The sequence below is a fragment of the Dermacentor silvarum genome, chromosome 1, assembly GCF_013339745.2.
Source record: "Dermacentor silvarum isolate Dsil-2018 chromosome 1, BIME_Dsil_1.4, whole genome shotgun sequence".
NCBI lineage: Eukaryota > Metazoa > Arthropoda > Arachnida > Ixodida > Ixodidae > Dermacentor > Dermacentor silvarum.
In genome coordinates, this window is record NC_051154.1 from 418,035,654 (window position 1) to 418,060,500 (window position 24,847).

Consider the following 24,847-nt stretch of genomic DNA (forward strand, 5'->3'; position numbering starts at 1 on the left):
ACCGTCCCTTTAACATGGCGGAATTCCAGGCTGCACTAAATTGCTGTAATTAATCGCCCCTGGAAACGATCGAATAGTTTACGAGATGATCAAACACTTACACCCTGAAACTCACAAAACACTTCTGTCGCTTTTTAACTCCATGTTCTGTGGTGGGTATATCCCGGCTGCCTGGAAAGAGGCAATAATTATCCCTATTCTCAAAGAGGGCAAGGACCCGACCTCGGCTAGCAGTTATTTATTTATTTATTTTATTTAATTCAATATACTGCAGACCTTGGCGGTCCAAGCAGGAGTGGTACAACAGAATACACCGCGTATTACATACAGCATGGTCACACAGACAGGCATAAATATAAAGGGAACAAAAACACTCACGACATTGTTAAGACAAAGGAACAAAAGGTAATATAGACAAGAATTAACAGCTGGATTTCTCTTTCCAGAAACAAATACCACATGAGTTTTATCATTCATACAAATTCTAAATCCTGAATGTGATCAGTAAATGATTGCACGGTCTCACAGTTGACAGCACTTTCCGGTAATCGATTCCAATAAGAAATAGAGGAGGGAAAAACAGAGTATTTATGGGCATTGTTGTGACTAATGGGTTGTCGAAGCACTTGTGTTATGGTTTGTTTCGTGAAGAATGTTTAAAAGGTTCAAGAGGAAATCATCTCGGAATTTTGAAAACGACCATGATAAAGAAGATACAAAAATTTAGCTGGAAGTTATTCTGCTGTGGTGTGCGAGTGAGGAAGCTGGGCTTTGTTCAGCAGATTTTTACGCTAGTAGCCTAGAATAACTGAAAAATGAACCGAACTGCCAAATTTTGAATCCGTTCTATTTCTTAACCAGATATTTTTGATACGGATCCAATGATGTCTGCATATCTAGGGAGGTCTTATAAGGTTTTATAGGCAGTTAGTCTCGTTGCAGGAGGTGCATATTCACGAAGCTTTCTCCTTAAAAACGCCAATTTTCCTTGTGCCCCAGAACACACAGCATCAATGTGGGACTCCCAGCTTAGGTTGGACGTTAGCGTTACGCCCAGATATTTCACGTGGTTACTTTTACCAATTTCCTTATTGTCAAGAGTGTAGGCAAAGTTCAGCGGAGTTTTCTTATTTGTAAAAGTTATGCTCACAGTTTTTTGGCGTTGAGTGCCATTCCCCACTTTTACACCATGCATGAATTAATTGTAATGAATGATTCAGCTGAACTTGGTCTTCCTTTGTATTTATTGTTGAGTATATGACGCAGTCATCTGCGAATAGCCGTAATTGAATGGGTGATTTAATGCACAAATGAATGTCATTAATATAAATAAGGAACAAAATTGGTGCCAAAACCGATCCTTGGGGGACGCCAGAGAAAACACCTAAATTGCCTGATACTTCATCGTTCAAGGCAACGAATTGCTTGCGGTTTCGCAGATAGCACTCAACCCATGAAATTATATTATTCTCAATACCTATTGCACGCATTTTTGTGATTAGTTCATGGTGGGGAACGACATCAAACGCTTTTGAAAAATCGAGAAAGATTGCATCTAGTTGCCCTTTATCATTAATCACGTTAGCAATATCATTAGTTATCTCTGCAAGCTGGGTTACGGTTGATAGGCCTGATCGAAAACCATGTGCCGACTGTATAGTAAGTTATTCCTTCTAAATGTGTTATGATAGCTTTAAAAATGATGTGCTCTAATATCTTGCAACATGTGCTGGTTAGTGAAACCGGACGGTAGTTGCTAGTCTCGGCTCTGGAACCAGATTTATGTATCGGAATAACTTTTGCCCATCGCCAGTCGTCAGGAATTGACAGTGTTGCCAAAGATGTCGTGTACAATTTATACAAGTATTTGCTAATCCAAACTGCATATCTATTAAGAAAAGTATTTGATATATTGTCGGGGCCCGGTGACTTCTTTAAATCAAGTTTAGACAGGAGGCTCAATATTCCATGTTCGTCAATTACAAGTTCTGGCATTACGTAATTGAGGGAATACGCTGGGAGTGTTGCTTCAGAAGATACGCGTGTGAAGACAGATTGGAAAAACATATTGAATTCATTTACGATGGCGCCAGGCTCAGTTATGATTTTGTTTGCACATGTAAGTTGTGAAATGACAGGGCGTTCTTTGGATAAGTAGCGCCAGAATTTGTGCGGTTCGCAGTTCATGAATGAAGGCAGCGTGACGGAAAAGAAGCGAAGCCTTGCAGTGCGAATTTTATCGTTTAAGGTACTGATAAGTTTCTGAAGCTCGTCCGTCTTTCCGCGCCTCCGCGCCGCTTGATTTTCCTTTTCGTCTGTATTATATCACGTGTGATCCAGGGGTACTCCCGATGAACGCGTTTCTTTTTTAACGGAATATAGCGGTTTTCACAGTAGCTTATAACTTCTTTAAAGCGTGACCATAATGCGGTTACATCCTGCATTTTTTCGAATTCAGGAAAACAGGACTCTAGATAGTCAAATACAGCACTGTCACGGCATGCGTATAATCCCTGACAAGAGTAACGTTCGGTGTTGTAGTTTTTTGAGAAGGCGAAAAAGGACACGACAAAATTAACATCTTATGATCGGAGATACCGTCTTGAACATCAACAGCACAATCTTCAAGTGAACTGCTTACCAGCACAAGATCAAGCAATGAAGAACTAGCGTCAGTAACTCGGGTATCGGAACAGACCAATTGATTTAATGAAAAGCTGAATGCAGTTAGTAAAAGTGATTCTGCACTAGCTGCCTCTTTGCCATTGTGAGCTATTTCAGACCAGTTAATACCAGGCAGGTTAAAATCTCCACATATAATTATTTTTGACTGGATTTGTACGTTGAACAATGTAGTCATGCATAATTTCTAAATATTCGGGAGGAGCATTTGGCGGTCGATATACACCACCCAAGAATATGGATTTCCATGATAGGTGATTATACCCCATACACTTTCATGGTCACCGATATCCATCTAGACGAGTAACTTTAGATTATTCTTAATAGCAATCGCTACGCCCCCTCCTCGCGTTGTTCTGTCTTTGCGAATTAGTTTGTATGAAGAGGGAACTATTTCAGAATCTTGAACGCCATCATGTAACCAGGTTTCAGTAATAATTAAAACATGGGGATCATGAGTTATTAATATAATTTCCAGAAGATGTAGTTTATTAACAATGCTGCGTGCATTTAGCGAGATAATTCTGAGATTTTTGGTGCGGTTTTGTCATTTCGCAGACTGCCTTTTCGTTGAGGGCTCTTGCGCAGACGCAGACGATGTCACCTCCAATTCTGCGATTATTAACAGAGTCCCAAGCGAAAATCTTTTTATCAATTTTTATCTTGTCGTACAGTCGTGACACTTTAACGCCATTAGCTCTTTCGCGGCAGCGGAATGCCAAAGTTTAGCTCGTATATCTCGCATTCTTTTGGAAAAGTCCTCCGAAATCACGATTTTAAGTTCCTTTTAACTTATTGCAGCAGGACAGGATTTTGGCTTTTTCGGTGAAATCATAAAATCTTACAATAACGGGCCGGTGATGGTCCTCTTGTATTTCCTATTCTGTGAATTCGTTCCACTGAGTAACTTCGATGTCTAACACGTCCTTAAATACTTTATGTTTAATTTGATCCTCCAGTGACTTGACGTCTTCTTCTGGTTCCTCTTTGATGCCATATATTATAAGGTTGTTGCGTCGGCTTCTATTTTCCAAGTCGTCTACCTTAACCAACAATTCTAAGACCTGTGCGCTGGTGTTGCTACAAGTTGCTTCGCATTCAGCAAGTTTTTGTTCAAAAGTCTGCAGCGTACCCATTTCTTTTTCAATAGAAGTAACCCTCTTCTGAATGCTGTCAACCGTTGATTCAACTTGTTTTAGGTTAGTGGTTAATTCCTTCAATCTTTGTTCGTTTTGGCTTGCTCCTTCAAAATCTTTTTTAAACATTTCGCTGGTGGAACTAGACTCCGACTCTGAATCCGAGGTAGGGCCCCGGATTAAGTTCCACATCGCCGGAAGCTAGTAATAACATCTTAATGACAGCAATACAATCCGACACTGTGGCAATCAGGAATTGTGGACTTGGCAGCACCGTCAAGGTTAGAGAGTCATCTCGTATGGAAGAAATCGCATGTTTGTTACTAACCTGCACAACGATGAAGACAGGGATTAACATCGGTTTCCTTCCCGGTGCCACCAAATCCACTGAAGGATGCGCGTGGGTGCTCCTTATTATACGGTCGAGGTAGGCGGTTGCCGACGTCGCAGGGTAGGTCAGTCGGAGCATGCGCAGTGCCGTAGGAAGGATGGATGCCGAGTCTGGTGCGGCTTCGATGTTGCATCGGTCCAGCGCTGGCGTAGTAGCGTAGTCCTCGTGGAAGGCATTTTCTTTGGACACGGTAATGAGGCCGGCAGGCCACAAAGCAACCTGCACAACGATGAAGACAGGGATTAACATCGGTTCCTTCCCGGTGCCACCAAATCCACTGAAGGATGCGCGTGGGTGCTCCTTATTTATACGGTCGAGATAGGCGGTTGCCGACGTCGCAGGGTAGGTCAGTCGGAGCATGCGCAGTGCCGTAGGAAGGATGGATGCCGAGTCTGGTGCGGCTTCGATGTTGCATCGGTCCAGCGCAGGCGTAGTAGCGTAGTCCTCGTGGAAGGCATTTTCTTTGGACACGGTAATGAGGCCGGCAGGCCACAAAGCAACCTGCACAACGATGAAGACAGGGATTAACATCGGTTCCTTCCCGGTGCCACCAAAACAGGCCTATAGCCTAAGAAGTTGCCTGTGCAATGTTTTTGAGAAAATGACTAACCGGCGCCTGATCCATTTTCTTGAAAGTAACAAAATACTAGATCCCTTACAGTGCGGTTTCAGGGAAGGTAGATCCACAACAGACCACCTTGTCCGCATCGAGACAAATATTCGGGATGCCTTCGTGCATAAACAGTTTTTCTTGTCGGTTTTCTTAGACATGGAGAAAGCATATGACACCACATGGCGTTTTGGTATCCTTCGTGATTTGGCAGGAATGGGCGTCCGAGGCAACTTGCTGAACGTGATTCAAAGTTATCTGTCGAACCGCACATTCCGTGTTCGAGTTGGTAACGTCTTATCTCGTCAATTTACCCAAGAGACTGGTGTACCACAAGGAGGTGTGCTGAGTTGCACTCTATTTGTTGTAAAAATGAATTCTCTCCACAGTGTCATACCACGCACAATGTTTTATTCTGTCTACGTGGATGATGTGCAAATCGGTTACAAATCTTGTAATCTTGCTATCTGCGAGCGACAGGTGCAGCTTGGCCTCAACAAGGTTTCCAAGTGGGCGGACCAGAATGGATTTAGACTAAACCCACAAAAAAGCACGTGCGTCCTCTTTTCGAACAAAAGAGGTATGCAACCAGACCCCGTTATTGACCTTAATGGAGAACGGCTATCTGTGAGTCATGAATATAACTTCTAGGCCTCATCTTAGACTCTAAGTTAACTTTTGTCCCGCACCTGAAGTACCTGAAAACAAAATGCCTGAAGGCTATGAATCTGCTGAAGCTCTTGTCACGCACATCATGGGGAAGCGACAAGAGATGCCTCCTTAGCTTATACAAAAGCCTTGTACGCTCACGCCTTGACTACGGAGCCATAGTTTATAACTCTGCAACACCTAGTGCTTTAAAGATGTTAGACCCCGTTCACCATCTGGGTATTCGGCTTGCTACAGGCGCCTTCAGGACTAGCCCTGTAAAAAGCCTGTATGTGGAGTCGGATGAATGGTCCCTGCATCTCCAAAGAGCGTATTTAAGTCTAACTTACTCCCTGAAGGTAAAGGCAGATGTAGAACACCCATGTCATTCCACTATAAGCGACATATCGGCTGCCAGGTTGTATCAAAACCGACCGTCCGTGAGGACTCCTTTCTCCCTGCGCCTAGAAGCCTTGGCTGAAGAAACAGGCATACTACTTAAAGAGAATGTCTTAACTGCTCCCAGTCGACTTCCACCACCTTGGGAATGGCAGACTATTGAGTGCGATGTCTCTTTCATAGAAATCTCCAAGCACGCACCTGAGACTCATATACGTTCACACTTCCTCGAGCTTCAGGCGAAGTACTCGTGTGCAGAATTTTACACAGACGCTTCCAAATCTCCTGCTGGTGTTGCTTACGCAGCTCTGGGACCGTCTTTTTACACATCTGGTGCACTAAATCCGCATACAAGTATTTTTACAGCGGAAGCATACGCTATCCTCTCGGCAATGAAACACATAAGCTAATGAATGTTACCAAAGCAATTGTGTTCACAGACTCATTGAGCGTCGTTAAAGCTATAATGAGTCTACGAAAACACAAGAATTCAGTTTTTAATGAACTCTACAGCTGGTTATGCTCAGCTTACATGGGCAACCAAGTGGTCATAGTGTGTTGGGTACCTGGCCATAGAGGCATAAAAGGCAATGTAGCTGCAGACGAAAGTGCCACGTCAGTAGTTTTTAAACATACAGATAAAAACATAGCTATCCCTTACACAGACCTGAAGCCTTTCTTGCGCCATCAGTTGCGGAGATTTTGGCAAAGGCAGTGGGACAGCGAAGTTTCAAACAAGCTACATATGATCAAACCTGAGAATAGGGAAATGGATGACAGAGAAAACGGCAAGACACAAAGAAGTGCTTCTCTGCAGGTTAAGAATAGGTCATACCTATGGCACACACTCTTACCTCCTTTCTGGAAGTGATCCTCCAAAATGTGATAGGTGTGGAGACATTCTTACAGTTCTCCATGTTCTTGTAGAGTGCCCTGAAATAGAAGCCCAGCGTAAAAAGTACTTTTATCTCGCCTATCGTCAGCAAATCCCTCTTCACCCAGCATTCTTTCTTAACCATTAGCCGCTTTTTGATTTTAGTACAGTCTTAAAGTTTTTAGCAGACGTAAACACTTTACAAATCATCTGGCCAGGGTATCTGTAGCGCAACCTCGTTTTGCAGGTTGCAGCTGCAGTGGAAAAAGTGTTTACAGCACGTGCCTCACAGCCCTTGTTTTCAAGGAACCTCCTGAGGCACTAGTGCCTCAGGAGGTATACGTTTTAGTACAGCATTAATTCGTAACGGAATTGTTATAGTCATAACTCTAATCATTAGTCATTGTCATTATTTTAATACCAATATATTTTACGCAATTTACAGCGTCTTTCTTTTAGGCCCTTTTACAGCCACGGTACATTAACCATCAACTCATAGACCACTCTATTTATAGTGCAAAGAAAAACTATCACCATTTGTCATGGCGCTCTTTGGCCATATCTGGCCCTTGCGCCAATAAAAACCACATATTATTATTACACCCATGTGACCCGTAGCACGGCCTCGCTATAGAGGCCTATGTTGCGGCATTAGTATGTATAGCACACGCCTCCAGGCCCTTGCGCACAAGGGTCCTGGTGAGGCAGTAGTGCTGCTTGGAAATAACTAATAACTGAGTGTTTTAAACATGTCATTTATATACATAGCACATCTCACAATAGTCATTGTCATAGTTTTATTCCGAGTACATGCTTTACGCATCTATACAGCGACCAGTTTTAGGCCCCTATACAGCCGTGATACATCTACTCAGCGCTAATCATCCATCGATCACTCTTTACCATTTCTTGGCGCTCTTTGGCCATACTTGGCCCTTGCGCCAGTAAACACTATACATCATCATCATATTTGCTGAACTTAAATGGGAAGTTATAAAAAATCCTTACGGGAGTGACCACTTCCCGATACTGCTGAGATCACCACTACAAAACGAACCTCTACCACAGGCACCCCGCTGGAAGTTGGATATGGCAGATTGGGAGAAATTCAAAACGTCTTACAAGTGGTATCTCGTGGCGTGACATATCTTTGCTGGGAATTGATGCTGCGGTTGAGTATCTTGCATCTTTCAAAATCAATGCCGCTACTGAATGTATACCAGAAAGGAATGGTGCGACCTTCAAATGCCGTGTTCCATGGTGGAACGAGGAATGTCGGAACGCTCGTAGGAAACAGAACAAAGCATGGGGGTTGCTACGCCACTCCCTAACTGCGGAAAATCTTGTCAATTTTAAGAAACTTAAATCGGAGGGCAGAAGAACGCGCCGACACGCCAGGAGAGAAAGTTGGAAAAAGTTTTTATCAGGCATAAACTCATATACAGACGAGGGCAGAGTCTGGAAGAAAGTTAATAAGATAAAAGGGCTACAAACCTATTCACTCCCGTTGGTAAACACACAAGGCCACAGTCTGGAAGACCAAGCTAACTGCCTGGGAGCACATTTTGAACATGTGGCCAGCTCATCTCATTATTCCCAAACATTTAAAAGGCACAAGGCTACAATAGAAAAACAGAAACTAGAAAGAAAAGGTACGGGAAACGAGGCATACAACCAGCCATTCTGCATTGCTGAGCTGTATGCATCACATAGTTGTTGCAATAAGTCTGCACCAGGCTCTGACCGCATAGCTTATCAAATGCTGAAACACCTTCCTCATGAAACAAAGAAAACTCTCCTCTCCCTATACAATGCTATATGGACCTCCGGCAAGATCCCCTCTGCCTGGAAAGAGGCCATTGTCGTTCCCCCCGCAGGGGCGTCTGCGTCAGCAGACGTTTGGTGTGTTGCGACACCACGGACCCGGGCACACGAAGGTTGGACCCTCCCGCGTGTAGCCGTGCGCGGCTTAGCCGTGTCCGGGGAAAAGAGGCACCTGGGGGTTGAGCCGATGCCGGGTGTTCGGACCTTTATGGCCCCTCGGCGGAGGCAACACACCTCTTTGGCCTCCGCTTCACGTAGACGGCACCCCCGGATTGACCCACCCGGGGGAGATCGGCAGTCACCTTTTCCTGTCATCTTCCTCCTCGCGCCTTTTTCTTTACTCTCTTCTTTTATACCTGTCCTGTCTTCTTTTATCTTCTATTCACTTCTGATTTTCGTAGGTGGCAAGGGTTAACCTTGTGTGGCTAACCTGTCTTGGTTATGTCGGATTAGGTTATAGTCGCGGTGTACAGCTGGCGAGGGTAGGACTTGCTCGCAAGTTCCTGTCCCGTCCCCTCGTTGGGCTCCATGGTGGGTGGCTGGCACCGTGGCCGAACAACACAACCTTATATGGCTCCTCCTTTCCTCCAAAATGATCGCCCCTCTAACAAAAGAGGGCGGAACGAAGCAGCTGAATTTTTCCAGAAAAGGAAAGTGAACTTCCCAAAATATCATGTAGTGCATAGTAACGCAGAAGAAAAGCCAGCAAGAATCTTGTCACCATTCACAGTATCGAAGTCCTTGACAGAAGCCCTAGGCCCTGGCTACAAGCTTTCCAAAATGTCCAGTGGCGATTTGCTGCTTGAACTCCGAGACAATGTCCAATACTCAAAGCTGTCAAACATTGTGTCCATTGGGGACATTCCTGTCTCCGTCACATCCCACCGATCCCTCAACACTGTCCGCGGTGTAACATCAGAAATCGACTTCGTACACCTAACAGAAAAAGAAATGCTCGAAGGGCTCGCCGACCAAGATGTCATAGACGTTCACCGAATCAAAATCCGGAAGGACAACAAGGAAATAGACACGAAGCACCTTATCCTCACGTTCCACAGCAACACACTCTCTGAATCAATAGAAGTCGGCTACTTGAAAATAGATGTAAGACCCTACGTCCCCAACCCCCGCAGATGCTTCAATTGTCAGAGGTTCGGCCATGGCTCACAGAGTTGCCGGGGCCGCAAAACTTACGCAAAATGCGCTTCGAAGGAACACGTTTCCGAAAACTGTGACGCTGCGCCACATTGTGCAAACTGTGAAGGAGAACATGCCGCATACTCCAGGGCGCCCCCGCAGGGGCGTCTGCGCAAGCAGGCGTTTGGTGTGTTGCGACACCACGGACCCGAGCACAGGGGGGTTGGACCCTCCCGCGTCTAACCGTGCGCGGCTTAGCCGTGTCCGGGGAAAAGGGGATCCTGGAGGTTGAGCCGAAGCCGGGTGTTTGGACCATTATGGCCCCCCGGCGGAGGCAACACACCTCTTTGGCCTCGGCTTCACGTAGACGGCACCCCCGGACTGACCCACCCGGGGGAAATCGGTAGTTGCCTTTTCCTGTCTCTCTCTCCCTCCAACCTTCGTCTTTCTTACTTTCACTCTTTCCTGTCCTCTCTTTATTTTCCTTTCACTTCCGACTTCGCGGGCAGCAAGGGTTAACCTTGTGCATTATATCCTGCCTTGGGTATATGTATTTGGTTATAGTGGTGGCGTACAGTTGGCGTTTGCAGGACCTGTCCCTTACAGACTCTGCAGCGTCCCCTTGTTGGGCTCCATGGTGGGTGGCTGGCGCCACCGCCGAAACTCATCCCACATATATGGATAGCTCCTTTCCTGCACTTGCTGATCGCCGCCCGAAACGGGGGCGCACCGAAGAAATATTCCAATTTTTGGCCGACAAATTGAGAACTTTCCACGATACCACGTGGTACATAGTGAGAAAACTGACAAGTCCGTGAGAGTGATCTCACCCTTTATTGTTGCAAAGACTCTGACAGAGACCATAGGACCAGGTTACAAGGCGACGAAGTTGGCCAGCGGTGATCTCCTACTGGAACTCCGCGATAAGAAACAACATGATAAACTACAGAATCTAGTGTCGTTTGGAAATTTTCCTGTGACTGTGACCCCGCACCGCACCATGAACACCTCCCGCGGTGTTATTTCTGATGACGACATGTTGGAGCTCACTGAAGATGAACTTCTGGAAGGATTTAAGGAACAAAATGTTTTGGCTGTAAAACGAATCAAGATGAGGCGCGATGGTAAGGAGATTCAGACAAAACACATAATTCTTACTTTTGGTTCAAGTGTTCTACCCGAGACCATTGAGGCCGGATACGTCAAACTACGTGTCAGGCCATACGTGCCAAACCCGCTCCGATGCTTCAAGTGCCAAAGATTCGGCCACAGCTCGCAGAACTGCCGAGGCCGACTGACATGTGCTAAATGTAGTGCCTTGGAACACACATCTGAATCGTGTGAAAACTCTGTCCGCTGTGTGAACTGTGATGGGGAGCACGCCGCATACTCGCGGTGCTGCCCGTCCTGGAGGAAAGAAAAGGAAATTGTAACTATAAAAGTGAAAGAGAATATTTCATTTAAAGAGGCACGAAGGCGGGTGACCTACCTGTCTAAAACCAGCTTTGCCGATGTGGCGCGTCAGGGGGCAGCGTCACAACGGTCTCCGGCTACTGTCCGGCTCACACGTAGTGAGCCGGCGGTGACGCCATCCGCCCCCTCGGCGGCTGCGGCTACCGCTGCTCCGCCATCTCACAAGAAGGGGCCATCGACCTCCGGGCTCGTGGCCTCAAAGGTCTCGTCCATCGAGACGAGGCCCTCACGTCAAACACTGCGCTCGCAAGAGCGCGTGTCCAGCGCCTCGCAAGAGCCGATGGACACAACAACCGGTCAGACGGCGCCGCCAGCGCCTAAGGAGCTCCGCGAATCTCGCGATCGCTCCAAAAAAGAAAAACCGCGCATCACAGGGCCCGACAAGGGCTTTGTAAGCTAATTTAGAGTCCCTTCACACACAGCGCAAACCTCTTTCTCAATATGGACACGCAAATATTGCAATGGAACGTTAGGGGACTTCTCCATAACCTCGATGACGTTAAAGAGCTCCTTCATAAATATAGTCCGAGGGTGCTGTGTGTCCAGGAGACGCATCTGAAATCAGGAAACACAAACTTTTTAAGGCAATACGCCGTTTTTCGCAAAGACCGTGACGACGCTACCGCCTCGTCGGGCGGTGTCGCTATAATTGTCGATAAAGGTGTTGCCTGTCAACAATTAAACCTCCGAACTTCCCTTGAAGCAGTTGCTGCCCGAGCAGTACTGTTTGGTAAACTAGTCACGGTTAGTTCGATTTACATCCCCCCTTGCTATCAACTTTCCAAGACACAGTTTCAAAATTACATAGATGAACTTCCACCGCCATATATAGTTGTCGGAGATTTAAATGCACATAACACTTTGTGGGGAGACTCTCGTTGCGATGCGAGAGGGCGCCTAATTGAAAACTTTCTGTTTTCTTCAGGTGCATCTATACTTAACCAGAAAGAGCCAACGTATTTCAGCGCTACACATAACACATACTCATCCATTGACTTAAGTATAGTATCGAGTACACTAATACCGTACCTGGAGTGGTCTGTTCTCAAGAACCCCTTAGGGAGCGACCACTTCCCTATTATGTTAAACTCAACAAAACAAGATGGATGCTTGCCAAGTTTTCCTCGATGGAACGTGGACTCGGCCAACTGGCAACTGTTCCGAGAGCTTACATGTTTATGTGGCGATGACATTGCTGATTTTAATGTAGACGATGCTGTGGCTTATCTAACATGTTTTATTATTGACGCTGCTACGAGATCTATTACGCAAACTAACGGATTGACCAAGAAGCGCCGCATCCCATGGTGGAACGATGAATGTAGGAAAGCACGCAAAAACCAAAACAAAGCTTGGGGATTGCTTCGCAATTCTCCAACCACCGAAAACCTCATTAATTTCAAGCAGGTTAAGTCACAAGGCAGAAGAATCCGTCGACGTGCAAAAAGAGAGAGTTGGGAGAGGTACCTCTCTGGCATAAATTCTTACACAGATGAGGCGAAAGTATGGCATAGGGTGAATAAATTGAAAGGCCGGGAGTCGAACCCTCTGCCCTTAGTAAGTACCCAAGGAGATAGCCTGGAAGATCAGGCAGATTGTCTGGGCGAACACTTTGAATATGTGTCCAGTGCATCTTATTACACAGAAACATTCATGAGGTTCAAAGAACGTGCAGAGCGACAGCCTGTTAATCGGAAATGTGCTCGAAATGAAGATTACAACCGCCCGTTTAGTTTAGCTGAATTTAAAACTGCTCTCGCTTGTTACAACACCTCAGCACCAGGTGCTGACCGTATCATGTATGAAATGATCAAGCACCTACACCCTGAAACACAAAAGACCCTCCTCTCTCTTTTTAATGTCATGTGGGCTGCTGGGTACATTCCATCTTCTTGGAAAGAAGCTATAATAATCCCTATACTTAAACAAGGCAAGGACCCTTCCTTGCCTAGTAGTTACAGACCCATTGCCTTGACAAGCTGTCTGTGTAAGCTCTTCGAAAAGATGATTAACCGGCGCCTTGTCTATCTCCTAGAAAGCAACGGAATACTAGATCCGTACCAGTGTGGCTTCCGAGAAGGTAGGTCGACTACAGACCACCTTGTCCGTATTGAGGGGATTATAAGGAATGCCTTCATACACAGTTTTTTCTATCTGTATTTCTTGACCTAGAGAAAGCGTATGACACCACATGGCGCTTCGGTATTATCCGAGACCTATCCACTATGGGTGTGCGCGGCAATATGTTGAGTACCATGGAAAGCTACCTTTCTAACCGTACCTTTCGTGCAAGGGTGGGCCGGGCATTGTCGAGGTCTTTCACCCAGGAAACTGGTGTCCCGCAAGGCGGTGTGCTTAGCCGCACACTGTTTATTGTTAAAATGAACTCTCTACGCACGGCTATTCCACGAACGATGTTCTACTCTGTATATGTAGATGATGTCCAGATTGGTTTTAAATCGTGCAACTTTGCTGTCTGCGAACGACATGTCCAGCATGGCTTAAATAAAGTGGCTAAATGGGCTGATGAAAACGGTTTTAGGTTGAGCCCACAAAAAAGCACATGCGTCCTTTTCACTAATAAGAGAGGAATAGTACCAGACCCTTCTATTGAGCTCTCTGGTACCACATTACCTGTAAGCAAAGAGCACAAGTTTCTCGGCATCATACTGGACTCGAAACTCACATTTGTTCCGCACATCAAATATTTGAAGGCTAAGTGCTTGAAAACAATGAACTTATTGAAGCTGCTGTCACGTACAACATGGGGCAGTGACAGGAAATGCATATTAAACTTGTATAGGTGCCTTGTCGGCTCACGACTTGACAACGGCGCGATAGTCTATCAGTCTGCTGCACCCAGTGCTTTAAAGATGTTGGATCCTGTTCACCATTTAGGAATCCGCCTCGCTACTGGAGCCTTCAGGACAAGCCCCGTACAAAGCCTTTATGTGGAAGCAAACGTGTGGTCGCTCTACCTTCAGAGGACTTATGCCAGTTTTACATATTTCCTTAAAACAAATTCAAACCGTACACATCCTACCTATTTTACCATAAACGGTACCACATGTGCCACACTATTTAATAATCGACCAACAGCGAAGCAGCCCTTTTCGCTACGCGTGAGAAAGCTCAGTGAAGAAATGGGTGCTTCACTACTTGAACATTGCCTAATGCCTCCAGCGAAGCTGCTACCGCCGTGGCAGTGGCTGCTGGTTGAATGTGACACATCGTTTATTGAAGTCACAAAACACGCGCCAGATGCACACATTCAAATGCACTTTTTAGAACTAAAGTCGAAGTACTCTTGCCCTGACTTTTACACAGATGCATCAAAGTCACATGCTGGCGTTTCCTATGCGGCAGTCGGTCCGTCCTTCTCAGAATCCGATGTACTTTATCCCCAAGCAAGTATCTTTACGGCCGAAGCCTATGCAGTACTATCGGCAGTGAAACATATTGATAGATTAAAACTCCAAAAGGCTGTAATATTTACCGACTCTTTAAGCGTTGTTAAAGCGTTAATGATGCCGCAAAAACATAAACACCCTGTAATTATCAACCTTTACTCACTGATCTGCTCTGCTTATGCATCTAAACAACAAATCATAATATGCTGGGTGCCTGGGCATAGAGACATTGAGGGTAATGTTCTTGCCGACCAAATGGCCACATCAATAACATCGCACGCTATTAATCCTACAGCTGCTGTCCCTGTAACAGATTTGAAACCTTTCTTGCGTAAGAAACTGCGAAGCCACTGGCAACGCATGTGGGATGCGGAAACAAATAATAAGCTTCACTTGATAAAGCCACAGTTAGGTTTCTGGCCCTCTGCATCGAAAACACGGCGAACTGATGTCCTATTCTGTCGTCTCAGAATAGGACATACATATGGTACTCACAACTTTCTATTGAGTGGTAATGATCCTCCAACCTGTGGTAGATGTGGCGAGAGGCTCACCGTCCTCCACGTCCTCTTGGAGTGTCGGGAAGCCGAAAGAGAAAGAAAGAAACATTTTCCGCTAGCGTATCGCTATTGTATCCCTCTGCATCCTGCTATGTTTCTCGGTAAAGAACCACTTTTTGACAGCAACGCAGTCCTCGCATTCTTGAAAGATGTTGTGCTACATGTTATTAGCCCAATAAGTTCATAGCGCATCCTCTCTCGAGAGGATGTTGCTGTGATAGTTTTTATAGCACATGCCTCCAGGCCCTTGTGTTTCAAGAGCTCTGTTTAGGCACTTGTGCTTCTGGCTAATTTTCGCATCTTTAATATTTTGTAAGTCGTATCATTCCTTCAGAATGCATTGTTCATGCCCATAGTACACATACTTAGTCATTGCCATAATCTCATTACGTATAGATTTTACGCACTTTACAGCGACTGTTTTTAGGCCCATTTACAGCCATGTCACATCTAATGTTCATATAGTCCACTATTCATGTACCACTAACAAGCCATTACCATCGTCTTGGCGCTCTTTGGCCACATCTGGCCCTTGCGCCAATAAACCACAATAATCATCAACTCCAGGGCGTGCCCGTCCTGGAAAAAAGAAAAAGAGGTCATTACATTGAAAACCAAAGAGAACATTTCATTCAAAGAGGCAAGAAGGCGTATTGCGTTAAGAAACACATTCTCCTTCGCTGATGCGGTGCGACGGGGCGTAGCACCGCACCAGCTTTCGGCGCCTGCCCAGGCCATGGTCACCAGGCCTCCGGCAGAGCCACCCACACCCCAGGCAGAGACAGCGCAAGCTGCACTGCCAACTCCCAAACTGGGCCCTCCGGCCCCTCAGTCAGCAACTCACAAGGCTCCTCCCACACGGGAGAGGCCTGTAACACGCACACCCGCGGTTTCGCGGAGCTCCAGCGCCTCAGGAGAGGCAATGGAGACCACTACCATCTCGCCCCCGCTACCGCGGAGGCACAACTCTCTCGAAAAAAAGAAAAAGGAAAAAACCCCAATAACGGGTCCTCAAAAACAAGGAACATAATTGTTTCTAGCTACATCTCCACAAAAAAATTCAACATGGCGTTCCTGATACATTGGAACTGCCGTGGACTTATAAAAAACTATAGTGACATAAAAGATATCCTAAACTCATTTGCTCCTGTGGCTTTATGCTTACAAGAGACTAACTTAGGACCACAACACAAGAACTTAAAAAACTACAAAGTATTTCGTTGTGACAGAGAGCAAGCGAGTAGGCTCTCTGGAGGTGTCGCAATTATAGTACGAAATAGTGTTGCTACTCATGAAGTCAGGCTTCAAACCAAATATGAAGCTGTAGCAGTGACTGTTCTTGATTTTAAAACAATTACAATATGCACTGTATATCTCGAACCACATCTAAATATTACACTTCACGATTTAGAAGCACTTTTTAAACAGTTACCAGAGCCATATTTGGTTGTGGGGGATTTTAATGCGCACTCCTCTTTTTGGGGGAGTGACCAAACAGACACTAGAGGCCGTATCATAGAAGATTTTATCCTATCTAATAATGTCTGTCTGCTCAATCAAAGAAAACATACATATTTCTCTCCGAGCTCAGGAAAAATGAGCTGCTTAGATTTATCTTTTACCTCTCCATCAGTCTTTAACGATTTTAATTGGGATGTACTTGACAACCCCTACGGTAGCGATCACCTCCCTGTAAAAATTAGCTTATCATCCTCACCAGAGATCATCCCAAGCAAACCACGCCGTTGGAAGCTGCACTTAGCCAACTGGACACTGTTTCGAGAACAGGCCAGCCTGGAAAAAATTTTCTCGTGCCATCTAAATGTTGACGACCTAAACGAATTGTTTACTACCTGTATCATCACTGCTGCACAGTTGGCTATTCCTCAGTCTTCAGGAGTGGTACAACATAATCACAAAACCTGGTATACACAAGAATGCAGGGAAGCAAAAAAGAAACAAAACAAAGCTTGGGGGATTTTCCGCAGATACCCAACACAGGAAAATCTTGTAAACTTTAAAAAGGCGAAAGCCAACGCGCGCTGCATCCGTCGCAATGCTGAGAAAACTTCCTGGAAAAACTACGTATCATCCATCAACAGTTCAATCACATCCAAAAAAATGTGGGAACAAGTTCATAAACTAAATCGCAGCTTTTCCCCCTTCACAATCCCATTTCTAACAGCTCCCGGCACACAGACAAGCATAGGCGAACAGGCAGACATACTAGGGCAACATTTCTCTGAAGTTTCGAGTTCTTCACACTACACAGACTCGTTCTTGAAGTACAAACATACAGCAGAAAAACAACGGCTTCCTACAAGTGGCAGTACGAAGGAGTCTTATAATACACTAATTACGCTTCAGGAAATCCAAAAAATACTGTCTGCTGGTAAACAGACAGCACCTGGCCCTGATGGAATACATTATGAAATGCTGGCTCACCTCAGAAGCTGCCATAGAAGCACTTCTGCAATTCTTTAACAAAATATGGGTATCAGGAAAAATGCCGGAAGCTTGGAAAAAAGCCGTGATTGTACCGTTTCTGAAACCGGCAAAACCACCAACCAGCCCTGGCAGTTATAGACCCATAGCTCTCACAAGTTGTCTCGCAAAATCATTTGAAAGTATTCTGAATATTAGGCTGATGTTTATTCTCGACTCACGTGAACTCCTTGACATCCACCAGTGTGGATTTAAAAAAGCATGTTCAACAACTGACCATCTCGTCCGCCTAGAAAACACAGTTCGAGAAGCATTCGTACACAAACAACACTGTCTGGCAGTCTTCTTTAATATGGAAAAGGCTTACGATACCACATGGAGGTTTGGGATTCTCCGCGACCTAGCAGACCTTGGTATCCGCGGTAGGATGCTAAACTGCCTGAAAAATTTCCTGTCCGACCGTTCATTTCATGTACGTCTGGGTACAACTCTCTCAAAGAACTTCGTCCAGGAGAATGGAGTGCCGCAGGGTTGTATCTTAAGTACGACCCTCTTTATAGTAAAAATGAGTTCCATAACAAAAATCATCCCAAGGTCCATTATGTATTCCGTATATGTCGATGACCTTCAAATAGCATGCACATCCTCCAGCTTGCCAACGTGTGAGAGACAGATACAACTCACATTGAACAAACTCGCGATCTGGGCAGACAGAAATGGATTTAGGTTTTCTCCACAAAAAACAGTCGCTGTTCTTTTCTGACTTAAAAGAGGCCTACAGGTTGACCCCACCTTGCATCTAAATGAAACCATACTTCCAGTAAAGAAAGAACAAAAATTCTTAGGCGTCATTTTTGACAAAAAGCTCACATTGCTTCCACACATAAACAACCTCAAAAAGAAAGCTTCCCAATCTCTGAATGTACTCAAAGTACTGTCACGAAAACACTGGGGGTCTGATAGAACATGCCTTCTGTACATTTATCGCTCTTTAGTACGCTCCTCCTTAGATTATGGCTGTATAGTGTATGGTTCAGCAAGACCATCATACTTAAAGAAATTAGATCCAGTACATAACTCAGGCTTGCGTCTTTCATGCGGCGCATACAGAACATCTCCTATAGCCAGCCTTTACGTAGAAACAAATGAACCCTCTCTAGAAAGCAGAAGAGCCGCTCTGACCTGTGCATATATCCTGAAGGTACGATCTCTACCAAAACACATTTGCTATCCACTAGTAACAAAATGTCCTTCCAGAATAATATTCAATAACAAACCACAAACTACTAGACCACTGCTCTTGCGATTTGAAGAGATCTGTCAGAATCTTGGCATAGTGGACACATTACCTGGCATTGCCCACAGACATGATTCACTACCCCCGTGGTTCAACTTTCCCACAGCTTGCGATCTCACTCTAACACAATTCCGTAAAGCACACACTCCACCCCAACATATTATTCAGGAATTCCTCGCACTAGAGGGAAAATACAGCAATTTCACAAGCTTTTATACTGATGGTTCGAAAACGACTGGCCATGTTGGAAGTGCTGTAGTCCAAGGGAACTGGGAAGAAGCCGTTAGACTTCCGCAGTGTACATCTATCTTTACTGCTGAATGTTACGCCATTTCCATAGCCGTAGAAAAAAATTTAAAGGAAAACATCACAAATAGTATTATATACACAGACTCCCTAAGTGTACTCAAAGCTCTTCACTCCAGAAATGCAGTCACACCTCTATTGGGGGACATCATACACAATGCAATAAAAGCCACCACACAAGGACAGAACCTTAAGTTCTGCTGGGTTCCGAGCCACGTCGGAATTAGTGGCAATGAGAGAGCAGATGTATGCGCGGCAGAAGCACGGTACAAACAAATCAAGAATATAAAGATACCTCCTAAAGACTTATCAAGTTGATACATTGCAAACTAGGGGAACAATGGCAGTCTGCTTGGAACAATGAAATAAATAACAAACTACACTTGGTAAAGCCCATGTTAGGCGAATGGCAATCTTGCACACACCAGGAACGTTTCAAAGAAGTGATTCTATGCCGCCTTCGCATAGGACATACACACCTCACACATAACTTCATGCTAACAAAGCAAGACAAGCCCCAATGTGAAACATGTGGAGATGAACTAACAGTAAATCACATCTTATTTTCATGCAGAAATCTTGAAACATTGAGAAAAAATATTTTACTGCATTTTACAAGGAACACATTCCTTTTCACCCAGCTTTGTTTTTAGGTGAACATGCGCTTCTTGATATGTCATATGTTTTTAGCTTTTTAAAGGAAGCAGGTGTTCGCGAAAAACTCTGAACTCCCACCGTGTGCTTTGCTGGATAGTGTGCTACACCTCACCCACCTTCTCGTCCCCGAGAAGAAGGTTGAGGTCTTTGTTTAAATTGTTGGGACCCTAGCGGCCCTTGCCCAGACAAGGACTCGCTGAGGTGACGCAACTTTTCGGAACAATTATATCTTGTGTTTGGCGCATGATAGCCTTAGCTGCTTATGTGCCATTAAAACCCAACAACAACAACAACATTGTCGTTCCTATACTGAAGCAGGGCAAGGACCCATCGTCTGCTTCCAGTTACCGCCCTATAGCACTAACAAGCTGCCTCTGCAAACTGTTCGAAAAAATGATTAACCGCCGACTAATACATTTTCTCGAATCAAACAAATTGCTTGACCCGTACCAATGCGGGTTTCGAGAAGGTCGATCCACCGCCGACCATTTGATACGTATTGAGACGCAAATTCGTGAAGCTTTCGTTCATAAACAGTTCTTTCTCTCTGTATTCCTTGACATAGAAAAAGCCTACGATACCACGTGGCGGTTTGGAATACTTAGAGACCTCTCGCACGTTGGTATACGTGGTAACATGTTAAATATCACATAAAGTTATTTATCTAATCGCACTTTCCGTGTTCGTGTGGGAAATACTGTATCAAGACCTTTTGTGCAGGAAACTGGAGTGCCACAGGGTGGGGTGCTCAGTTGCACTCTCTTTATCGTAAAAATGAGTTCTTTGCGTCTGTATATCCCAAGAAACATGTTTTATTCTGCATACGTCGATGATGTACAGATAGGTTTCGCCTCGTGCAATCTCGCAGTCTGTGAGCCGCGGATTCAGCTTGGTCTGAACAAGGTGTCTTAGTGGGCAGACGAGAATGGATTTAGCCTTAACCCACAAAAGACCACCTGCGTCCTGTTTTCCAGAAAGAGGGGTCTGCACCCCGATCCTGACATTGAGTTGCAGGGACAACGCGCGCACGTAAAAACAGAACATAATTTTTTAGGTATGATTCTAGATACGAAGCTTACATTTGTGGCACACATACGGTATCTAAGAAACAAGTGTATGAAAACAATGAATATTATAAAGTGTTGTCACGCACCATTTGGGGTAGTGACACACAGTGTCTTTTAAATTTGTACAAGAGCCTCATACTCACAAGATTAGATTACGGTGCCATAGTGTACCATTCCGCTACGCCAAGCGCCCTAAGGATGCTGGATCCTGTGCACCATCTAGGCATCCGCCTAGCCACTGGTGCCTTCAGGACAAGTCCTGTGGCAAGACTGTATGTAGAGGCGGACATGTGGTCGCTTTATATGCAACGTTCATCCTTAAGCCTCACCTATTTCCTGAAAGTAAAATGAAACTCGGAACACCCGTCCTTCTCAACCGTAAATGATATGAGCAGTTCCACACTCTTTTCACTACGTGTAAGAAAAATTTGTGAAGAAATGGACATCCCACTACTTCAAAATACTCTGATGGCCCCAGCAAAGCCAGTGCCACCGTGGCATTGGCAACTCATAGAGTGTGATACTTCGTTTGTAGAGGTCACAAAAGATGCTCCAGAGGCACATATACGGATGCATTTTCTAGAAATCCAGTTCAAGTACTCGTCCTGCACTCAGTTTTACACCGACGCTTCCAAGTCACATGCAGGGGTATCTTATGCAGTAGTCGGCCCATCGTTCTCCGAGTCCGATGTACTGCACCTGGAAACAAGCATTTTTACGGCTGAGGCTTATGCACTTTTATCGGCTGTGAAGAGTATAGGCAAATCGAAACTCAAAAGATCAATAATATTTACAGACTCCCTAAGCGTCGTAAAAGCCATCATGACTCTACATAGACACACAAACCCTGTACTTATTGAGCTGTATTCTGCTCTGTGCAAGGCATACATGTCTAACCAGCATATTTTATATCCTGGGTGCCTGGCCATAGAGGCATCGAGGGGAATGTTCTGGCTGATCAAATGGCCACATCAACTACATCGCGAGCCCTTAACCCTACCGCTTCTATCCCTGCCAGCGATCTCAAGCCCTACTTGAGAAAGAAACTTCGAAGCCACTGGCAGCGCTTGTGGGATGCCGAAACGAACAGTAAGCTCCACTTAGTTAAGCCACAAATAGGTCCCTGGCATCCCGTTACGAAAATACGAAGAACAAATGTCCTATTCTCTCGTCTGAGAATAGGACATACATACGGCACCCACAATTTCCTCTAACTGGAAATGACCCGCCATCCTGTGGTAGATGTGGAGAGAGGCTTACCGTGCTCCACGTCCTCGTGGAGTGCAGGGAAGCCGAAACAGAGAGAAAAAGTCACTTTCCCCTAGCGTACTGGTACTGTCTTCCACTCCATCCCGCTATGTTTCTGGGCGACAAACCTCTCTTTAGCACTAAAGCTGTCCTGGATTTTCCGAGCGATGTAGTATTGCATATTATTTGCCCAACAGTTTCGTAGCGCATCCTCTCTCCAGAGGATGTCGCCGCGATAGAAGTTTTGCATAGCACGCGCCTCCAGGCCCTTGCGTTTCAAAGGGTCTGTCAAGGCAGTAGTGCCGTTTGAAAAGTTTATCAGTGATAAATTTTCGTTTATCTTCATTATCTTGCAATTTGTTCTTTCGTGTTCATAGTGCACCTCATTAGCCATTGCCATAATTTTATTACATATATATTTTACGCATTTTACAGCGATTGTTTTTAGGCCCTTTTACAGCCACGACACATCTACCTTTCGCAATTCATTGCTCCATTGTCAACTCATGAACACACTGGCCTGGCGCTCTTTGGCCACACCTGGCCCTTGCGCCATTAAACACCATACATCATCATCATGATCAAAGATTTCAGTGTGTTTCCTCATATTCAGGATGTGTGAAGACAGGGGAAGTACTTAAAAGTTCCTAAGGTTATTTTTTCGCTCCTTTAGAATGAAGTCATTCTTGACCAGATAAACAAGTAGACCCGAGTAGGCCTTGTAAAAATGCAAGACATCACAGTGAGCCTGGTGCTATAGAACTTCACCGCAGCACTACCACTCGTCTTCCAATTTTGGTTCTTCTCGGACTTGCCAAGCTGCCTCTTTTATTAAGAGGGGCCGTTTTGCTATTGCAGTGCATAATTTACGAATACAGCCTAACTTGGCAGTCCCCTTTAGCACACCTATAATGTAAAGTGTAAAATTGCTGTTACAGTTGATCCTTATCTGAGGTGAGTACATGGTTATGAAAACAGACACCAGAACCATGAGAATTTTCCTTTGTGCATTGGCATGGGAGATAATGACGATTTGGTTAGAGTGAGTGCAATAGCCACATGGGCTTGCACTCACTTAGGTCCAGTTACAATCACTACCACAAAGTGTATGTTAATTGCAAACACCTACTGCACTTCCTTCAAGCAACTGGTAGCAGGATTCTCACACATAACTTCTACACTGTAAACAGTTTAGAATGTATACATAAGTAGGAAGAGCTGATGGTTTGGTGTGGTAATTAACATGATGAAACAGCACTGAAGACAAACACAAAAGATGAAACAGATAATGCAGTGACTATAAACTAAAGTTTATTTGAAATGTGTGTGCCATTTCATCAGGTTGCCACACGAACTTTCCAGGTGTCACTAGTTTTGCAGATTTTAAGCTGTTTGCAGTGCTATAGATGAACACCACACAAAGAAACAACAAGCTGTTTAATAAACTGTAGTTCACATAAAAGGGCATTTAGAAGCCTAGTTAATGCTTATGAAACATGATTTAAGAACCTCCCCCCCCCCCCCACAAAAAAAGCAGACATGGCACGGAAGAAAGAGTAGACAAGGGACAAGCGTTTTGATTGTTCAGAGTTGTGACTACATATGTGTCAGATGGTGCAACATTCAGGAAAAAGGCCTTCTGATATTTAATTGCCATGGAAGTTTACATTGCCTTTCTGTATGGATAACCCTGAAAATACTACTCGATCCTACCAGCAGCGGCCACAATGCAATGTATGTGGGCAAAATGCAAAATAATGCTAGTGTATAATGCACTTTGGCTGCATGTTGGACTCCCAGGAGGTCAAAATGAATCCATTTTCTTCCACCACACCATTTATCACAGCTACGTACACGCCTGTTGCTTAGGGACATCAAACTCCATAAATGAAATCTTTTTATGCACAGCATTTGGTCACTTGTATGAGCCGTTATTATTGTGCACAGTGTAATGGATGACTGTGGCATTTTTTTAATGATGAATTCAAAAGTCTGTGATGACACGCGAGTATGTGTATGTTTCGTGCTATATGATTTGTTGCCATAGAAGCTTCTAACATGTTTCAATCCAGGCACATTAGCCTCAACCTCACTTCACCAATGCTGCTATATAGTCGCCTGTTAAGACAGGGGGCTGCCTATACTGCACGCTCACCCTCCGCTAAGTAAAAAATAACTTATTAGTCACGGCTAGGTTGCGTGTGCCGCCGCCCGATTTAAAGGGTGCAGCCTTATCCCCCTATCCGTCCACACTTTTGTGAGCATGTCTCGGAAGTCCCCGATCGCGGGATCGAATCCCGGCCACGGCGGCCCATTTCGATGGGGGCAAAATGCGAAAACACCCGTGCACGTTAAAGAACCCCAGGTTGTCCAAATTTCCGGAGGCACGTCCCCACTACGGCGTGCCTCATAATCATATCGTGGTTTTCGCACGTAAAACCCCATAATTTAATTGTTTTCTTCGGAAGTCCCCCAGAAATGCTAGCACTTCAGCGGCATTTCTCCTAATAACCACAGATTAATCGGGGTGAAAACGCGTGGAATTACAAACGTTAACCGCGCAATTAAAAGCAACTGAAAAAAAGAAAAGGAGGATTCGAACACGCGTCTTGCCCGGACTGGTGATAAGGTATCTGTACCCCACGCACACGAGCACCTACACTTTTTTTCTTACATGGTATTT